At 42.6% G+C, this 20,683-nt stretch overlaps 1 long non-coding RNA gene and 1 pseudogene across 1 annotated transcript; one reads left to right on the top strand and one right to left on the bottom strand.

Moving 5' to 3' along the window:
- Positions 1–2,988: 2,988 nt before the first annotated feature.
- On the bottom strand, positions 2,989–9,483 carry LOC148864280 (uncharacterized). Its single transcript, XR_016109958.1, has 2 exons — positions 3,734–9,483; positions 2,989–3,659 (listed from the first exon to the last, which is right to left on the bottom strand). It is a non-coding gene; the product is annotated as an uncharacterized LOC148864280 (long non-coding RNA).
- Positions 9,484–16,235: 6,752 nt separating this feature from the next.
- On the top strand, positions 16,236–20,206 carry LOC148864281 (purple acid phosphatase 22-like; annotated as a pseudogene).
- Positions 20,207–20,683: the final 477 nt, after the last annotated feature.

Consider the following 20,683-nt stretch of genomic DNA (forward strand, 5'->3'; position numbering starts at 1 on the left):
GGCTTGGAGCGCCGAGGTGCCGATTTTGCAGGCGAGGTTCCCGACCTGCCTGCGAGCTGCAAGGCGGGGATGATTTTTTTCTCTCTTCGGCTGGGGCACGAGGCCTGGCTGTTAGGGGGTTCTGGGGCCGGGAGGCCTTTCCTTGGTGGGGGCGTCCATCCTGCGGGGAGGCCTTGGCCGGCCTCGGAGCGGGGTGGCGAGGGGGAAGTAGTGGTTGGTTCAGTGGCGGTTGGGGGAACTGCTGTTGATAGTGATACTGGGAGATGTTGTGCAGCACTTGGTGCTGGTGAAGCTAGTGCTGCTGGAACTGTTGCATTTGGACTTGCATTGCCCGCATGCACTACATCAGGTCATCCAACCGGTTTTGGCTGGCTGCCAGGGGGACGGCAGTCGGTTCAGTAAAGGTTGTCTCAGTAGGGGGAGGAAAGGGGATGCTTGTGGCTGAAAGGTTTACGGGTGGTACTGTCTGTGGCGCATTCAAGCTGGGGATCCCATCCACCGAAAGGGGGATGGTGAACTGTCCAACGCACACCACGGGGACTTGATGTTGTTCCTCGGTGGTGTTTGTCTTCGTGCCACGTCCGACGTTGCTGGAGGAGGCCATGAGTGTTGGGTTTTTTGAAGAAAAGGGGGTATGGAAGTTTGGAGGGAGGCTTTTTGAAGCATTCCCACAGACGACGCAAATTGATGATGCACGATCCGGCCGGTCTTAGCTGTCAACGACCTTGCTTCTAAACTGAATAGCAGGGAACCTGAAACGAAGGAGATGAGGAAGCTCCGGGGGGAACTCGGTGTAACGGCTCCGAAGCCTAAGTTAGAATTCTTCAAAAGCAAGATAAAACCAGATAGCACAAAGTTTGCATACCTTGTTTGTTGGGGGCAGGGGGCTCTTATAATCACTTCGCGCACTCGCTCCGAGGCCCTTGTCAGGTCGGGCCCGAGGTCCCCAGTTCGGGCGAACCAGGAGCTCCCGAGCCAATAGAGTCTGAACCCCGTGAAGTAGCAGCCAGTGTGGCATTTCTCCTGGTCAGGCGAAACGCGAACTGGGATGAGGAGCCCCGGATCCTTCACGTGGATGTTTCCTCGAACCTGCAAGGCAGCGGGGCTGGAATAGTTTTATGTGGCCCGGGCGGCACAAAATTAAAATACGCACTACGCTTTGAGTTCGCAGCATCCAACAACGAGGCAGTGTTTGAAGCTCTGATAGCTGGGCTAGACCTAGCACGAAAGGTAAAGGCAAAGCACTTGGTCATCTGCAGCGATTCCCAGCTCATGGTCGACCAAGTTACGGGTGAGTATGAAGCACGCGAGCTCTCCATGATCGCATATTTGGTGGAAGTTCAAGAGGCCTACTCAACTTCCAGTCGCAATTCATCAGGCAAATCCCGAGGTTAGAGAACACTGAGGCCGATGCTCTATCCCGGTTAGCCAGCACAAGTCACAACAACATGAGAACCGTGTACATAGAGGACTTACCTCGGCCTTGTATTCTCGAGAGGGCAGAGGAGGTCGCTCCCATCCTGGAAGCAGAGCCAAGTTGGATCGATCCACTCGCGAGCTTCTTGATAGACGGAACCCTCCCTGCAGAATGCAATGCGGCCAAGAGGGTGCAGCGCCAGGTAGCCAAATACGTCATAATAGACGAATGATTATACCAACGGTCCTACACGCTCCCCTACTTGCGTTGCCTGCACCTGCCGAAGCCGAATTCGTACTCCGCAACACTCATGAAGGCCTGTGCGGCAGACACTTGGGGGGCAAAGCACTCGCCCAAAAAGCACTTCGACAAGGATACTACTGACCAACGATGAAGGCAGAAGCTGTCGAGCTCGTCAGAAAATGCGATAAGTGTCAGAAGCACGCCAATATCCACCATCAACTTGCCTCCGACCTCAAATACCTCGCCAGCCCGTGGCCCTTTGCACAATGGGGCATCGACCTCCTGGGGCCATTCCCACCAGCAACAGGTGGAAGAAAATTCCTAGTTGTTGCAGTAGATAATTTACGAAGTGGATAGAAGCCAAACCTCTGGCAACTGTTACGACCCAAAACATACTGAACTTCTTTTGGAAGAACATAGTATGTTGCTTCGGGTTACCTCGGGTACTAATTTCTGACAACGGCAAGCAGTTCGAGGATATCAAGTTCCAAGAGTGGTGCCAGAACATGGGGATTCAGCAAAACTTCACATCAGTCGCGCACCCGCAGGCAAATGGTTAGACGGAAGTAATGAATAGAGCCATCCTGTGCGGACTGAAAGCACGTCTGGATCGAGCTAAGGGATTGTGGGCCGAAGAGCTACCAAGTGTCTTGTGGGCTCATCGAACTACATAAAAAAATGCCACGAGAGAAACCCCCTTCAACCTCACCTATGGCACTGAAGTAGTGATCCCGGCGGAAATCGAAGTACCAACATTGCGACTAGAAACATACGACGATCGGACAAACGGAGATGATTTACGTACCAACCTTGACCTATTGGACGAGGTAAGGGACCTCGCGCACATCCGGACAGCGGCATACCAGTAGTAGGTAGCTCGCTACTACAATGCCAGAGTAAAGCAACGAAGCTTCCGAGTCGACGACCTGGTCATTCGTAAGATTATGGTGCCCGAACCCGGCGTGGGTAAATTTGGACCAAACTGGGAAGGACCCTATAAAGTAAAGAGAGCGCTCGGGGGGGGGGGCATATGAACTCAAAACCTTGGAAGGCAAACAAGTACCTCGAGCGTGGAACATCGTGAACTTAAGGCGATACTACCTATAAACCGCCAAGCGAAGTGGACGAAATCAAGTCCTATAGGCCACGATGCAGAGCCAAAAGGAACCTCGGCGTAAACAAGCAAAGAAGTCGGGCATATTATCAGCTCGACAAAAAATCAGTTCGCTGCAAAAAGCCTTCGCGGAAAAACAGGTCGCGAAAGTATAATAACCCGGACAAGTGGCATATTCAGTTCGACAAAGAATCAGTTCGGGGAAAAGGAACACTTGGGTAAAAAGATTATTTATTCCGTTGCAAGAAACATGAGTACATTTGCCATCAGAAGGGACTTAAAAAAAAATCTTTACATGCTCAAAGCTACTTCTTCGCCATCAGAAGGCAATTCAACAACACCCGAAGGCCCTGCCTCTCCTTCAGAGTCCGGCTCACCATCGGCAGCATTGGCCATCTCCTGAGTTATATGCAAAGTGGATATGGCACTAACATCGAGGTCGAGGTACGTGTTCTGGATCATCCACCTGTTCAATTTGAACCCTCTTCTGTAAGAATCCACCATCAGATCGTCAAAACGCGGAGAGGCAATGTAGTCTTCAACGACCTTTTTCTTGGCGTCTTCAATGCCTTGGGAAAAAATCTGTGTTTTCTCCCTGATGTCCTCCTGAAGATATTCGATTTGATGCTGCAAATCCAACTTCAAGTCCGCCATGTGCTTGACAACTCCCCCCATGGCCTCGGCATCACGCTGAGACCTTGCCTACCTGGCCATTGCGACGCGAGCAGCCTCTTCGGCAGCATAAGCGGCTGCCTCAGCAGCTCGGGTATTCGCCTCTACAGCACGGAAAGCCTCTTCAGCAGCATGAGCGGCAGCCTCAGCAGCTCGCGCCTGTCGCGAGCTCTTCTCCACTTGGGCTGCTAAGGCATGAATCGAAGAATTCACCTACCAAAAGAAACAAGTGAGCAATAACAGCAAAAGCGACAGAAAATGAAAAAGGCAGACAAAATCTGACTTACCACCATAGTATGTGTTATGGCGCGGCAGGCGACCTGATCAAAGGAAGATCGGTCCACGCCGCAATCTCCTCAGGGAAAGTAGCCTCCCTACTCTTCTGAAGAGTGTAGTTCGGCGTCAACACGCTCCTGAACTCCCCTTGAGCTCCCGAACCCAAGGGCCCAACCCGCGTATGAGTGGTCTCAGCGTAAGACGCCCCGACAGCCTTGACTATGCAGGAGCGCCCGTATGAGTGGTCTCAGCGTAAGGCGCCCCGACAACTTCATGCATCGGTGGAGTCACCTCGGGCTCCCTAGGCAGATCCTCCAGCGTGTGGTCTGGAACTTGAGGCTCCTCATCCAGGGGCAGCTCGGTACGAGTTCGCTTGGTGACCCACTTCCTCCTCTTCATACATTGGAACAAACGCTCCCCACAAGTTCTCTCCGCGTCCATCACACCTGCAGAAACGAGTTCGACATCAGAAAAAAATGAAGGAACAAAGCAAGCAAGAAACCGCATAACTAGAAACCTACCCGAACTCAGGCCGACTGCAATAAGCTTGGCCTCCGTTAAGTAGTGATGGCACTTTAAACCTTGCCGTGCCCATTGCAAGAGGTCCTTCACCGTCTCTTTATCGAGAGTAACACCTGAATCAGAAGCGGCCTCACCCCACTCGGTCTGAAAAGGCCATCCTTGTGCACTTCGCACACCGAAGTAGTCCCGCTTCCACGCTGGGACCTTATTAGGAAGATCGTGCAGAAGCTTAGAGCCCGAACGAGGAGAAAGGTAATACGCCCGTCTTCCCCCAGGAAGAGAACTCGCCTGTCTCTTGAGCATCAAGATGGAGGAGAATATCTCTAAGTCTAAGGGGAAATTCTGCTCGCAAAAAAGGGAAACTGTCCCCACCAGGTTCCGAATAGAGATCGGATGAAGTTGGCCGATGGTGACACCGAAGTGGTTTATGACTTCGACGAGAAGGGGGTGGAAAGGAAGTCACAACCCCGCAACGAGCTGCTCTTGAAAAATCACGATCTCATCAGGACCGTGTTCCTAAGGAAAGCTACCCGAAGGAATAAAATATGTATACCCCCCAGGAAGATTGTAAGACATAAGTATAGATTGAAACCCCTCAGGCGTCATGGTCGAGGGACCAAACCTGTCTAGCATCCGACCTCGGCGAGAGGTAGACGCCAAACTGCCCGAAGCGGCTCGGCCTACTGGTTCATAGTCCTCGAGTTCCACCTCAGGATCACTGAGGCAGTCGGGGGATACGGCTCGGTTTGTAGAACCTACGTCAGTCCTACTTGAAGAGTTGTCTGAGCTATCAAAGCTAAACATTGTGGAAAAGAGGTGGATTCAAGAAGGTATTCACCGGAAGAAAGTTTTGAAAGCTCCGGAGATGGGAGCAGGCCAAAAACCCTTGGAGGCTATGTAACCAGCCTAGACGCAAGATGAAAAAAAAACTTGGACGCGAGCTCAGTAGGCAAACCGTAGAAGTGACAAATCGACTGGGGTCCCCCACTATTTATAGCTACAGTAACCGAGAACCGACCGTGCAGATCAAAGACGATCCGACGGCCCACATTTGCGCTGATGGCACGTTCCATGAGGTCGAGACGTGATTGGCGCACGTGTTTCCGAAAAGAGCGAAACGTCAGTGCACGCCTTCTTGAAACCGACGTCGTGCCGACACGCGTCTTTCTATAACTGACTGCGCCGCACGTCTCCCTGGCAGCCGCCCGCGCACGTACAGCAGTGGCACGCTTTTTTCAAGTTTGAATGACCCGCTGTCACGTCCCAGCGGTGCGAATTTTTGAAATTTAAAACGCGCGCTGTCACAACCATCAACATTTATGAGTAGGCACGTTTCCCGCCTTCTCGAAAACCGAAGAACCCTGGCAAAAGCAACTCGCGCAGTCAAGATTCAGAGGGGATAAATCCACCTATCACCTCGTGAAACTCCCCGCACCAGGGCAAGACCCTTGGCGTGAGGAGTGGGGGGCAATTGATGAAGGAAGATTTGGCCCGACCTCACAGTTATGCGACATGTGGCAGAAACAACAGCTCAGCAAAAAGGCCAGCCTAAGGCATGAACACCTAGGGGAGACACCAGCGGACCGAACTCCCTACTGGCGGTCCGAACTCACCCTTGGCCCAAAACCAAAAAGTAATCCGAACTGGCCTACCTTCAGTTCGGGATATACCTCGCCAAACTAGCCAACCTTGTAACAGTTCGAGATATACCTCGCCGAACTAGCCAACCTTGTAACAACTCGGGATATACCTATCCGAACTGGCCTGCCTTATAACAGTTCGAGATACCCCTCGCCGAACTGACCTGCCCTATAGATACCTCCGAACTCAAGACTTCGCCTCGTTCACCACTCCGCATCACCTTCTGGGTGCCAAAACCAAACAAGTCGTACCATGCCTGACACTGAGGAAGTCCGTGCCCAAGGGCGCCGCACCTGACTGACTTGGGATCTGACGCTTGGCGGCCGCACTCTAAACGACCACCTGCCACCGCCACTGACACCGCCATTTCCAGTTATAGAGACGATTAGGTAGTGACGGTTCTGTCCTAGTAGAAAGGATGACGACCAAATTGACAAACGCAAGGGCAATCATACCCGACCTGACAAGGGCCTCGGAGCGAGTGCGCGAAGTGATTATAAGAGCCCCCTGCCCCCAACAAACAAGGTATGCAAACTTTGCGCTATCTGGTTTTATCTTGCTTTTGAAGAATTCTAACTTAAGCTTCGAAGCCGTTACACCGGATTCCCCCTGGAGCTTCTTCATCTCCTCCGTTTCAGGTTCCCTGCTATTCAGTTCAGAAGCAATGTCGTTGACAACTAAGACTGGCCGGATCACGCATCATCATTATTAGTATTGACATCAATGCTCCCTCCTTTTCACAAACGGAGTATGATAAGATTGTGTTTGAATATAGCCAAATACAATCAATGCACTTCTAAATCTATCAAACCAAGCTATGGGTGATTGTTTCAAACCATATAAAGACTTCTTTAATCTACATACCATTTCTTTAGCCACATAACTATAAAACCAGTTGGAAGATCCATGTACACCTCTTATTGCAGGTCTCCATTAAGAAAAGCATTATCCACATCAAGTTGGAAGAAGAGCCAAGAGTATGTAGCTGTTATTAATAAAAGAATCTGGATTGAATTTATCTTTTCCACTGGTGCAAAAGTCTCAAAGTAATCTATGCCATATGTCTAAGTGTCCCATTTTGCAACAAACCTCGCCTTATACCATTCTCCTTGCTATCAAGTAAATCCATAATCTCCCGTGTCTAATTTTCAATCAATACTTTCATTTCCTCTTGCATAGTTATTTTGTACTCAGGTTTGAAAAGAGTCTTATTAACATTCCTAGGTATATACATAGAGTTGAGGGGGGTAGGAAGTATTGGTAAGGAATGTCTACAATGTTTTCCAAATTAACAACCCTCACACTCCAAGTTGGACAACTAACATATTTAAACAACTTTGGAAACAAAAAATGCAAAGAAAGACAAATGCCCTAACTAATTATGCCAAAACATAATTTGGCCCATTAACTCTGATTCATTGTTCTCACTGACATGATGACTGATGATTGGGAAGCCCATAAAGAAGATAGATTCCATTCACCTCACGACCACTCCAAATCTCCTTCTTTGATTTCAGATTTTGCAAAATACATTGTTTAAGAAGAAAAAAATCACTGAATAATTCAAATTGTTTGTCAAACTACTAACATAAAAAAAATTAATGCTCAGTCTTGGGACATGAAGGATAGAAGGTAGGGTAATGGTATCGATTATCTTAATAGACCATTTCCTAACAATGGGAACATGCGATCTATCAACTATGAAAACTCTTTCTCTACAAAAGCAGAGGTAGTATGAGGAGAAGATGATGGTAATATTGGCAATGTGAAGTGGCATGTAAAGTACCTGTATGTGCAAACGAAGTAGAATGGCTACCTCCTGATCCACCTGCACCTTGTTGTCCACTAAAAAGCTATCCATATCTCTCCAACTTATCCATCACTACAATTGTTGCAGTAGACTCTAGAGATGTTGTAGTAGGTGGTCCTGATAAAAACTAGTCACTGCTATATTCATATTTCCCTTATTGTTTCTAAGCCAACTCGGTATAAGTTGTGGGTAAAGCTTCCAATAGGCATCTCTAATACATTTATGTTTCTTACAATAGTCACAAATCAGGTCGTTCTTGTCCCCCTTCCTCGATTCATTTCCACTTTTATCCCCACTCGGCTTAGGCTTCACCGTGCTAATCACATTCAAGGTTAAGTCCTAATAGAAACTCAAATACCCTATTCTTCTCTACCAACTTCTAATAAGTTGCTGCATCTTTGCTACTTTTTCAAACCACAATGTCCAAATGATCTATCTCCTTCTATAAGGTTTTGACGGCTGAAAAATAAATTGCAACAGACTTATTTCCCTACTTAGTAGTAATCACCTGGTTTCTCAACTAATAGGCTCTAACAACATTCTCACTTAGTGAATAAGTTTCTGTTACTCCATCCCAAATCTCCTTAGTTGTGTTATTCCATGTTAAATTCTTACTTATATAGGGTTGTGAATATTGGGAAACCCTACGGTTCATTTCATGGCCAAATAAACAGAGTCGCCACCCATCAGAAATCAATAATGGGGAGTGATGGGTCTCCCGGAATTAAAATCGGTAGAAGTGTTTCGGAATTGTTAGTGACTCCATACTGCTCGTCCGAGACAAGGCTATTCCAAGTAAGTTGAGAAAGAGAGAGGGCTCTCTGCTCGGTGTGAATACTGTAATTCCCTCTTCGGCTTACAAAATATCTAAGAATCGGGTTCTCTAGCAACTCGAAGGAGCATAGCGTTTCTTTCTTCACTTGCATGCCAGTCCCTTTTGGATACAGGGGTCTGAGCAAAAGGATGAGGGATCCCTCACCCCTTTTCTATCAAAACCCCCACCTTCGGGCTCAGCAAACTGGTATGAAGAGTGAAGAAGCAAACTAAGCTTCTCGGTTACAGGAGGACACTCCTATTGCAGAACTAAAACAACAATACAATCCCGGAAACAAGCAAATGGCAAAGAAAGAAATAAATAAGCCAATAACTAAAACAGATAAAAAAGATGAATTATGACTGGACTACTTCTAACAGAGGAAAGAAGATGAGGTAACAGATTTTACCTCTTGTGGTCTGTGAATTGGATCGATGATGCTGCAATAGAGGCTCTATTCTTTTTTTTTTTTTTTGTTAAAAACAACTTTCGGATGTAGATGCTTCAGTTGAATTTCGAATCAGAATATGGTGGCATCTGAGCTGTAGATGCAAGATGCGATGAAGACAGCAGGGAACAAGGGTTCTTGGGCCGCCAAATGTTACTAGGACGCCCTCTTGATGCTGGATGAGAAAGTGAAGGAGAGATGGGTGTTGAACCTTTAAGTCGTATTCCCTTCTCATTCAAACCCTTCTTTACCTATCGCGCTCTTCGCAAAATCCTTGTTCGTTTTCTTCTCTCTATCCTCAGATCTTTCTCCCATCTCTCTCCATTTTTTTCTCTCAGCCAAACTTCCTTAGAAACCGTCTCATACGAGTACTCTATTTTCCTCTCGAAACTCAACTTTCCCTCTTTCTTTCTCTCCAAGCTCTCAATTCTCGCCCTTTCTCAAATTTCATCCCACTCGCCCCCCTTCTCTTGTTCCTGACCCCTGTTCTCATCAAAAGTCTCCCCTATTAGTCTCTCTCCTCTGACCCCCCTTTTTCTTGGTAATGATGCTTCCTATTTATAATAGGAAGGAGGGGAGGTATTGTCATCTTTCCAAATAGAAGGGGGTTTCAGAAACTTTGGTTCAAAGGAAATTTGGGGTCCAAAGGGTAACTTTATAATTTTGGTAAGAAGGGCAATTCGGGAATTTGGGATGGAGGGTAATTTAGGAATTTGGAAAAAGGATACTTTGGTAATTTTGGGTAAGGGCATTTTGGAAAAAAAGATGATTTGGGTAAAGGGATAATTTGAATATTGATCAAGGGAATTTGGATAATTGGTAGGAGGGGTATTTTGGTGATTTTGGTTAAAAATGTAGCTTAGGTAATTTTGGTCAAGGGCATTTTGGTGATTTTGGAAGAAGGGTATTTTGGTAGTTTTGGAAAATGGGGTATTTTGGTAATTTGGTAAGAGGGGGTTTGGGTAATTTTGGTAGGAGGGTATTCTAGGAATTCTAACCATGGGTATTTTGGTAATTTTAGGAAGGGTATTCTAGGAATTTTAGAAAATGGGGTATTTTGTGGACAAGTGGATTTTGGTAAATATCAAGTCATAGGGTATTTTGGGATCTAGGTTAGAGGGTAGTTTAGCTAATTTGGGTCAAGGGTGTTTAGGGGAATTTTAGGAGGGGCATTTTGGGAATTAAGTTAGGGGTAATTTTAGAATTAGACAAAGGGGTAATTCAAGTAATTTTGGTCAAGGGTATTTTGGTGATTTAGGAAGGTTTTAGGAGGGGTATTTTTGGGAATTAAATCGGGGGTAATTTGGGAATTAGTCAATAGGGTAGTTCTGGTAATTATGGGTTGAGGGTATTATGGGAATTTAGGAGAATTTTGGAAGGAGGGGTATTTTGGTGATTTTGGTTAGGGTAATTTGGGGAACTTAAGTCAATAGCATTTTGGTAGTTTGGTGGGAGGGGTATTTTTGTAATTTTGGGAAAAAGAGTCGAATTGGGTTTAAGGGGGTCAAGCCGGGTTTCTAGTTCAGTGGTGGGGATTTTTGGGTAAAAAAATGGAGGTTGACATGGGTTTGACTACAAAGGGGGTTTTATGTCTATGGGCTAACAAGATTGGTCGAAATGAAATCTTTTTAGATGGAAAGGTAAATGTGGGTATTTTTGGCTTAAATTTGGTAAGGTGGGGTTTTTGGGGATTCTGGGTTGATAAGTGGGGTCAGATTGGCCCAATTGGGCCCAAATTAGGTAGATCTGGAAAGGGCTTGATTCGGTTAATTTGGGACCTTGAAATGGAATCTTGGTGTAATGGAGGGGTAAGTAGAGGTGTTTTGGGATGAAATTTTACATGTGAGTGTCTTTGGGAGGTCCTAGGTCTGATGGTGGGATCAGATCTAGGGGTTGAGGTGTAAGTAGGGGGTTGATTGGGGCCATAGGATAGGTATCGGGTCTGTTTAATGGTGAATATGAGGGATTTCAGGGTGAAAGTTGGGATTTTGGGTTTTTGGGTGTTTTGAAGGGATCGAAAGGGTCTGGTCGGATGTTTGTGGTACCTTGGAGGTTCAGGCGGCAAACCGAGCAAAAATCGAGTGCTGACAGGGGTAACATGGAATTGTACACCAGGTCCCTTATGCAGTCCCTAAATTCGTCGGCGAGATATTCGCATCCTCGATCTGATCGAAGGGTTTTGATCTGTCTCACCAACTGTTTCTCGACCTCTTGCCTGAACTCTTTGAACATTTCAAAGGATTCAGACTTATGTCTCATTCCGTACATGTAACCATACCATGAATGATCATCGGTAAATGTTATGAAATAAATGTGTTGGTTACGTGCCCTAACATTCAGGGGACCACATACATCAATATGTATTAGGTCAAGCGTGCCTGTAGATCTTTCAGGCTTACCTGTAAATGGTCGTTTCATCATCTTATCCTGAAGGCAATGTTCCCAAATTGGAAGATCTTCTAGAGTTAGAAAATCCAAAAGACCATCATTTACCAACCTTGTAATACGACCTTTGTTAATGTGGCCAAGTCGGTAATGCCACAGACACGTGGGATTAACTGTTTCATGTGTTATTTTCTTGGGGTTTAGTACCAACATAGTTTCAGTTATGTTTGTTTCCAAAGAATGATGGAGAGCATAGAGACCATTCTCGAGTTCTCCGTAAGTGAGAAATTTGTTATTCCATTTGATAGTAATTACATTACTGAATAAAATAGAATAACCATCTAAACACAACTTTGAAACAGAAATCAAAATTTTTATTAAATTTGATACATAAAGACAATCTTTAAGTACAATAATTCAGTCTCTAAAAAATAACTCTACAGTTCCTATAGCTGTAGCTGCAACTGTTGTAGAAATCCCCAAGTAGAGAGTTAATTCTCCGTCGCTTAGCCTTCTGCTTGTCTTGAACCCCTGCAATGTGTAACATGCATGAGTAGAAGCCCCAAAGTCAATACACTAGGAAGCAGAAGTGACCAACAAATTGGTCTCTATGACAAAATATTCGAAATTACCTTGTTTATTAAACTCCAGGTACTGAGGACAATTCCTCTTCTCGTGGCCGGTTTGTTTGCAAAAGTGACAGGCATCCGATGTCTTGTCATTCTTTTGCTTTTTAGGCTTGCTACCCTTCTTCTGATGCTTCATTTTCGCCTTCCGCTTTTTCTTGCTCAAATTGCCACCTTAAACAAGCATGGCTGTCGGCTTATCTTTCCTTATTAGTTCTTCAGCCCTCTACAACATATTGCTGAGTTCCTGAAGGATAACATTTAGCTTGTTCATGTTGTAGTTCAAGATGAATCGAGTTCCTGACAGGCATCCGATGTTTTGTCATTTTTTTTGTTTTCTAGGCTTGCTACCCTTCTTCTAATGCTTTCTTTTTGCCTTTTGCTTTTTCTTGTCCAAATTGCCACCTTAAACAAGCATGGCTATCGACTTATCCTTCCTTATTAATTTCTTCAGCCTTCTACAACATATTGCTGAGTTCCTGAAGGATAACATTTAGTTTGTTCATATTGTAGTTCAAAATGAACTGATTGAAGGAGGGAGGAAGGGAATTTAGGATGACATCAAATTTTGTGTCATGATAAAGCCTTGAACCGAGAGCCTCGAATTCATTTATATAACCTATCATCTTTAGACAATGGTCATGAACCTATTGTTTTTTAGTCATTTTTGTAGTCATAAACAACTTTAAGACATTATGTCAAATAGAACGATTATGTTCTTCATACATGGCCCTCAAACTATCCAAAATATCCTTAGACACTTTGATCTGATCGAATTGTCTCTGTATCGAATTGTCTAAGGAGGCTATGATATAACACCGGGCAAGAGCCTTATCACTCGGACGATCTGGAGAAGGGTTTTTAGCAACTTTGTCCAATTTCTTGGACGTTAACACTAGCATAAGGTTACAGAACTAGTCAACATAGTTTGGCACTTAAGCTTATTATCGTCCAACAATTTGGCGAACTGTATGTTTGCCACTTTTGATAAAGGCAAAGCAGATTATTAGTCCACAACCTAAATTGATTCATGTTATTTACATAGAAATGACTTTTAATCTATATTCCATTTCCATTTATTAATCTCTGAAATTTCCTTCCCATCTTAGTGACGGAAACTGCGATTATGTCTCTGGAAATGTGAGAAACCACATGCAATGCATGGAGCCAACTGTTTCAGCTGCATAACCTCACCACCTTTTATGAAGGATCATATCCACTCATCTTATGAGCTTTTCCTTTGGCCTCATCCATTTTAGGTTAAACCTTTCTGTCTAGTAAGTGCTTACCCATTATATTCGTGAACGCTAAGGTACCGTGAGAGAGTCTTCCATTTTAGGATAACTCCCTCCCACATCGGTCTATGACCCCCCCTATCATCTTATGAAACAATCCAATAGACTCACTAGCAAATGGATAACCCAATTTTATGGTGCATCTCCTCATTACTGATAAGCCCATCTTCATGCTAATAATGGATGGCCTTTAGAGAGTTTATCATATGAATGTCGCTATCATGTGCACTTATATTTTGTTGGAGGTAGCGAGTATTTACACCCTTCTCATTTAGGTCAAACCAAAGTGGCTCCCATTGATTTTTTTAAAGTCAAATTCAGATGGGCCCTAAATGGGCTAGGGTTCTACATGGTTCCTCTTGGGGAGGAAGATGATATGGAGCCCATCAAGAAGGGAGATCATCCAATGATCTTAAGGACACCATGGCAAGAAGAGCCACTATCGAATTAACAAGGGCCAAGTGTTTATGGTCTATGTACGTAGCACATCACACATCATACATCACATGCATGAAACAATCATATAATTGATTCAATCAATTAAATCATATGTAAAACCCTAAATTAATTGGGTTAAATCATTATTAGCCCATTAAAGCCTATAACATTGTCAAATAATATTATCTAGGTATATGGGCTGAATTGCAAAAAGCAATTCGACTCATATAGCATTTATGCTAAATTAGGGCTGATGTAATTTTACCTTAATAAAACTGAGTTTTTATAGGGTGGGCCAAATTGCATCTTGCTATGGGCCATTAAACCCCTTATCCATAATCAAACTTTAGGACTGAGAATAGTCCCTATTGAACCGTAAATTCGGTCCAACCAGTTTGGTCCAATATAGGCCAAATCGGCCTAGGGTTTGGTGTCTATATCAAGATCCAATTCAAGAAAATGATATGAAAATTAATTAAAACTGATAAAAGACAATCAAGAATAAGCAAAACAAGAATTAGAGGATTATTTGTGGTGTTGCAAACCTGCAAAAAAATAAGTTAGTCGCAGATTGCAGATCTTGTATCTACGAAAAGTCTTCTTCTCCTCCATGGAAGATATAACCAATACATGGTAGGATGTACATGTGAGGCGCGAGTAAAGCGTCCTGTGTGATGAGCATATCCGGTCTCGATAAAAGAACAAAGCCATTATTTTTATAGAGTGAGAGAATGGAGGAGAGAGAAGGGAGAAGACTAATACTAGAAAAAAGAAAAGTAAAGTACAAATTTAGAGGGGTGCAGTATAATTTTCATTTTTTGGACTCTAGAGCCCATCCCCATCTTACCCGTACGCCATACCTCCACCCCAACAACGGGCCTCACGCCCGGCCCACGTGGGATCGGATGGGGGTAATATTTAAATCTAATACTTTTTTCGATTGGATTTTACTTGCCCCATTCGAATCCGATCCAATGAGATGTGGGATCGGGCTGCGAAATTTCAGGTATCTTTTGTAACTTGGATAACCCTACTACTTGTCCTTCCATATAATTCAGAAGAAGGAAATCAATTATAATTGGTTGACCCAACCAAATTGCTTACCAAACATAGCCCTATCTTGTATTTAACTTCAGATTTGTATAACCTTGTTCTAGCAGACTGTGTAGGACCTCTTTTTAGGTTTATATAATTCATCCCTTTTTATTCCCCTAAAAAAGGTCAAACATGCCTTGATCTTGAATTTAATGGGCCTGTGCAACTTTTCTTTGATGGCACGCTTGTGCTTGGCCCTTCAAGAATCTCGAGATATACTTTATAATTGAACTAGTGTCCTTCCCGCATTGTATGAACAAGATTAAAGTTGTATGTACACCAATTTAACTGGGTTTATCCGAGTTCTAAACTGGGTTCTTCTTGAATAGTCGATGCTAATAATGTATAACAGTGGCTTCATTTTTTCATCAAATTTGCTAATTAATATATTCATCCTATTTAATAAGCTTGAAGACTAGTAGGACAATTATTAACTAAACCCAAATCAAAAGACAAATGATATTACAACCACAACAAGCAATGGATTCAAAATATCTATTGTTTTGTGTGGTTGGTTGATAGATGAACTATGTTGGATAACTTCAGCCCTAGGTGCTCTAGGATAGATTCAACCATATTCATTTACCCATATGAATGAACCCCTATATTTACCTCTAATTGGGCAACATAAAAGCCATCGCCCATAATTAGTTTTCATCATAGCCATATGTAGTGTCATCTCCCATTTACTACAAGAGTAGTTTGGTAAAAACATTTCATCAATCATTTTTACGTAAATAACTTGCATAATAAACTTCCAATGATGAACAACATGTGAGCATATAAACACACATAAACTTAAAATAGATAAAGTAGTAAAGAAGTTCAATCCATAACAAATATAAACACCATTATAGTTTAAATTCCAACATCTTCATGATCTGAATCCTAACATCAGGTTTCACATATTTTGGCATAATCTACAAATTTGGTCTCTAACCATATCCATCTCTCTACTTGAACCCGGTGCAGTCATAGTGTTCTCTTCACCATCATCATCGCCATCCGAACCATCATCATCATCATCTAAGCCATTTTCATAATCCTTTGCACACCTGTCTATGTGGTTATCCTCATACGCCTCTCATTTTATGAAGTTGCATATTATAAAACATGCCATTACAAGAAATCGTTAGAAGTCTAATTGATAGCATGACAAGTTTTTCATGAAGGGGAATTTACCCTTCAAGATCTAAAAGCAATGTCCAATGACATTCCGTAGTGAAGAATGAGTATTGTTGTAAGGGTTTTCCTTTGATCTAAATCTTCTGTGTTGTCCCCTGAACTCACTAAGATAGTATCGTTCACTAGAAAATGGGGCAAGGAAACCGGGAGCATTAGCATATCTAGAATCAATAAGGTAGTATTTCCCTGCATTGAACTCTAGATGTGAGTACACATAAATGATGAAGACAACTAATGAAACGCAATTCTAAGGAATGTCTACTTCATTTGGAGGTGGCTTGGGAAACCCTACATTTGGCCTATTAAGTGCTTCCTTCAATATCCTTGAATCATGCACTGATCCTTCCCATCCCATGTATACAAAGGTAAAGAACATATCAAAATCACAAATAGCCGAAATATTTGTCTTATAAACCTTCTCCCTTCCTCTATATAGTATTTGTTCAACGACTAGGACACTTGTTGATACATGTATACCCGTCTCTAACCCCCACACAATCCTAGTCATAATTATGAACATTGTTAGAACAACAAATGTGGAGAGAGCCTAAGTCACTATAGGATAAGAAGTGTAGTTACCTTGAACATTGAGTAATATCTCTTAGATTTCCTAACAAATGGTTGAACTTCGATGAATCTAGGTGGCCTTATGAGCTCATCCCATATTTTGCAAATTTCATACACAACTTTTCGTACATGTGTATTAATGGTCCATGATGAATGTTGGAACTGCTCAACCATCAGGCGGTTCCTCTCATTATGACCAATTGTGAGGAGGAAGAATGCAAGTGACTCCTCAATAGTGGCATCCCCTCATCATAAGTAGAGTGGCAAAGTTTTTTAATACATATCGTTCCATCTTAAACGAATTGTAGCATCTATCTATGTGTCCTAATTGATTCAAGACTTCTATCCACATATAAGAATGTCCGGTCAAAGAAGAAATCATGCAACACTGCCTTCTTGTTTGTGGACAATACAAGTGTAGTTTATAGGAAGTCATAACGAAGTTTATTATTTCCTCGTCGTCTAAGTATGAATCAATAATATACCTTTTTCGTTGACACTGATGAGGATCCATAAAATATTGTTGCATGAAGAACTACAATATTATAAGTAATGAAATCAAAATAAACATCACACACTATGATTACAACTAGCATATATAATGTAAATACTAACATGTAACAAAAAAAATGTTATCAGCCTTTGCAAATGTCATCATCCAAAACAAATGTGACTGCATGTATGCATAAGAGGTCATCACCCATTACTAAAATAAAATAAAAAAAGTGACCATTAGTCTAAAAGGTGTTCATTGTCGACCAAGCACAAAAAAAATGTCTTCTATAAATCAGGGGTTCGATGGCTTATCATCCAATCCATGGAGCCAAAAACTCCTAATCTAAGGAGGAATAACAAGGAAAGTGTTCCTCCATTTCTCTTACATAAACAAGTTGGCTGCCTTGAAATAGCAAGTTGGAGATAATTTCTCAACCTGAAATATGGAATCAAGGATTTTAATACATTCCTCTATTTGCTCATTCTCACGAGCCTTGCCAAGTCTCTCCCTTTCTAGGGTTCTTTCCTTCTCCATTTCTCAAACATTTGCCCTTTCTACTTCTATCATTCTTTCCCTCTGTACTACAATTTTCTTCTCCCTTTCCATTTCATGTTGCGTATCGAGATCCTGTGAGCTTTCATTTTCTAAGATTTCAAGTAACTTCTTGTTGATTTTTACCCATGAATTAATCATTAAATCAAGTCCAGGTGGAAGACATTGTTTCTTCCCTTTCTTCATGCTAATGGGTGGTTTGCCAACTTTCCTCTTATGATCTGACATCTCCTACGGTCCGACAAGTTCAAATAACCATAAGTTTTATAAAGAACAGAGTTCACACATGAGGATCATGTCGATACCAAACAATAACAGAATGAACTAGACAAATGAGAAATTAATCCTTGGACTAGACAATGGCCATATTAAAGAAGTTTCCCCATGAAAAATAGAACTATGATCCTAAAAACTAAAAAACATTACAACATGATTGTAGCAGCTGAGTGGTGAGAGGGGAAATACTTTGGCAGCAAAGTAGAAAGATGTGCAATAGAGGTAAAACCCTACTTACCATTGCATTTGAAATTGCAGTGGGCAGAGAAGCATCGGAATATTCTCACCATTGACAGCTACGATACATGTATGCACCACATGTTCGTTTTTTACTATTTTTTCAAAAAAATTTTGGATCAAACAGTCATGTAAACAATGAAGAATGGAATCGCCTACATGTCACCATTTTTCAAAAAAACGCCCACGCCACCAAACATCCCCTAAATTAAGTTCCGATTGATGGAAGTGTTTGATGAAGATGGGTATATACTCATGAGTCATGAAATCTTAACACCCTGATCTTACTGTATGTGTACACTCTCCAAATTAAGTTTTGTACTAGTATAGTTGGTTATTTAAAATCTGACCGGGTGGCAATTCCTAACTAAGCTAGAATCTGTACAAATATGTACATTGGAAATTTGTATTTGTATTTATGCTGCACATTATTTATATTTGTACAATTTAAAGGTAAGAGAAGAATAGATCCTATCGGATGCGTTTCCTTATGTTCAGTTTGGAAGGAGTGCAAATATAAATATGTATAGTATAAATACATACAAATTAATACAAAAGACATAGTTTTGCACTCTACATATTTATATTCTTTCCAAACTGTGCCTTAATGTCTTTTTCAGGAATTCCACAATACTAATTTATTCATCGTTGTTGGCTTGGCAAAGGATATCGAAGTTATTCACTCTTGAAGGTGTTTCCCAACAGACACAGTGGACGAGCCTTTTTCCCATGAACACTATAACTGTAACTGTATTTGTAAATTACAAAGACCCCCTGTACTATGGGGTCCATTACAATGACCCCCCTGAATTTTGTTTTGCAACAAAGACCTCCCTGTAATATGAGCATGAGATAAAATCCCATTCCGTTACCTTTCCATTGAAATCTGGTGTTACAATATTATTTAATCTCCATATTACCCTTGTAATAACTACTTGTACAATTAAAACAAAAAAACTGTTCATTTTCCCCGAATTGGCCTCACCATACACGAACAAGAGCGATGATAATTCCTTCACGAATAGATTCCTTTCACAGTAGCGCACATCGGCAGCAGGAACTATGACGTGGTGCTGCTCCTAGGGTATCTATCTTACGCAGACACCAAACAACCGCTCTGGGAAACCTTCGGACGCTTCGTGGATCCCTATGCCAGCAGTCGGCCATGGATGGTGACAGAGGGAAACCATGAGATTGAAGTCGTCTCGATCATCCATTCCCATGCTTTCGCTGCCTACAACACCAGGTGGAGGATGCCGTTCTAGGAGAGTGGCTCCAAGTCCAATCTCTACTATTCGTTTGATGTCGCCGGCGTCCATGCTGTCGTGCTGGGGTCTTACACCGACTTCAACGCCGACTCGGAGCAGTACAAATGGCTGCAGTCCGACTTGGCCAAGGTCAACAGGAGAGTCACGCCATGGATCGTGGTCTACCTTCACGCGCCATGGTATAACACCAACACAGCCCATCTAGGTGATGGAGAGAACATGAGGAAAGCCATGGAGGAGTTGCTGTACCAGGCCCGAGTTGACATTGTTTTCCCTGGACACGTTCATGCCTACGAACGCTTTGTAAGTCATTTTATTTCTTTTGGATTCAAATATCCGACTGGTTCATGCAGATTAGGGTTTACAATAACAAGGCCGAGCAATGCGGTCCAGTTCACGTAATAATTGGTGATGGCGGAAACAAAGGAGTACTCTCTAAGAGTGTAGTTGCAGGGATATTATCAAAATTGATTGATTGTTGCTAACAACCAAGAATTTTGGAGTGACGGAGTTTTTTGAACCCTGAGGTCTATGATAAACCGATTCAAGAGGTTAGTTCCTAAGGCTGAGTTTGGAAGGAGTATAAATGCAAATATGTAGAATGCAAAACCTTATATTTTGTATTATTTTGTATGTATTTGTGTTGTACATATTTGCATTTGTAGAGCTTCTAAACTGAGCCTAAGCATTTCAACATAATGAAGTTCTTAATTTGATTCACTAGGTGATTGCTGGGATGACAAATGGAGGAGTAGACAAAAGTATCGAGTATTCTGGCAACACGAATGCCATGATATCTGCATTCGAATGTGTTCACGACGTAATTTAATTTTTCACCAAATTGTCAAAGCTCCCGTTAGGATTACAATTAGGATTGAATTAGGAGTCTCCGTTAGTCTCCGTTTATCTTCTTTGTATACATCTTCTTATCCTTGTAAATGTAGGAGACCCGACTGTATTCATATATATATATATATATATATATATATATATATATATATATATATATATATGTATGTATATGGGCATTCTCAATGAATAAGAATAAAAAAGAAGAAAACTAGAAAAGCACTGGCTTTTACATGGTATCAGAGCCTCGAAATAGGAGCAAGAGGTAGGTTTGTGTTCCAAGACCTCTGGAGATCAGCGGCGGCAGCAACGATTGTTCAGCGCCGGCAAAGGACCAATGATCAGCAGGGACACTTTCTCGTTTCGCCGAGGTCGCCTGCACCCGTGGTTTCTAACTGTTCACCATTACTGTTCATCGTCTCCTTCGTTGAATAGTGGCAGCAATCCTTATTTCATT

Source organism: Nelumbo lutea, chromosome 3, assembly GCF_056320005.1.
Source record: "Nelumbo lutea isolate HS-2025 chromosome 3, American lotus-T2T, whole genome shotgun sequence".
Classification (NCBI taxonomy): Eukaryota; Viridiplantae; Streptophyta; class Magnoliopsida; order Proteales; family Nelumbonaceae; genus Nelumbo; species Nelumbo lutea.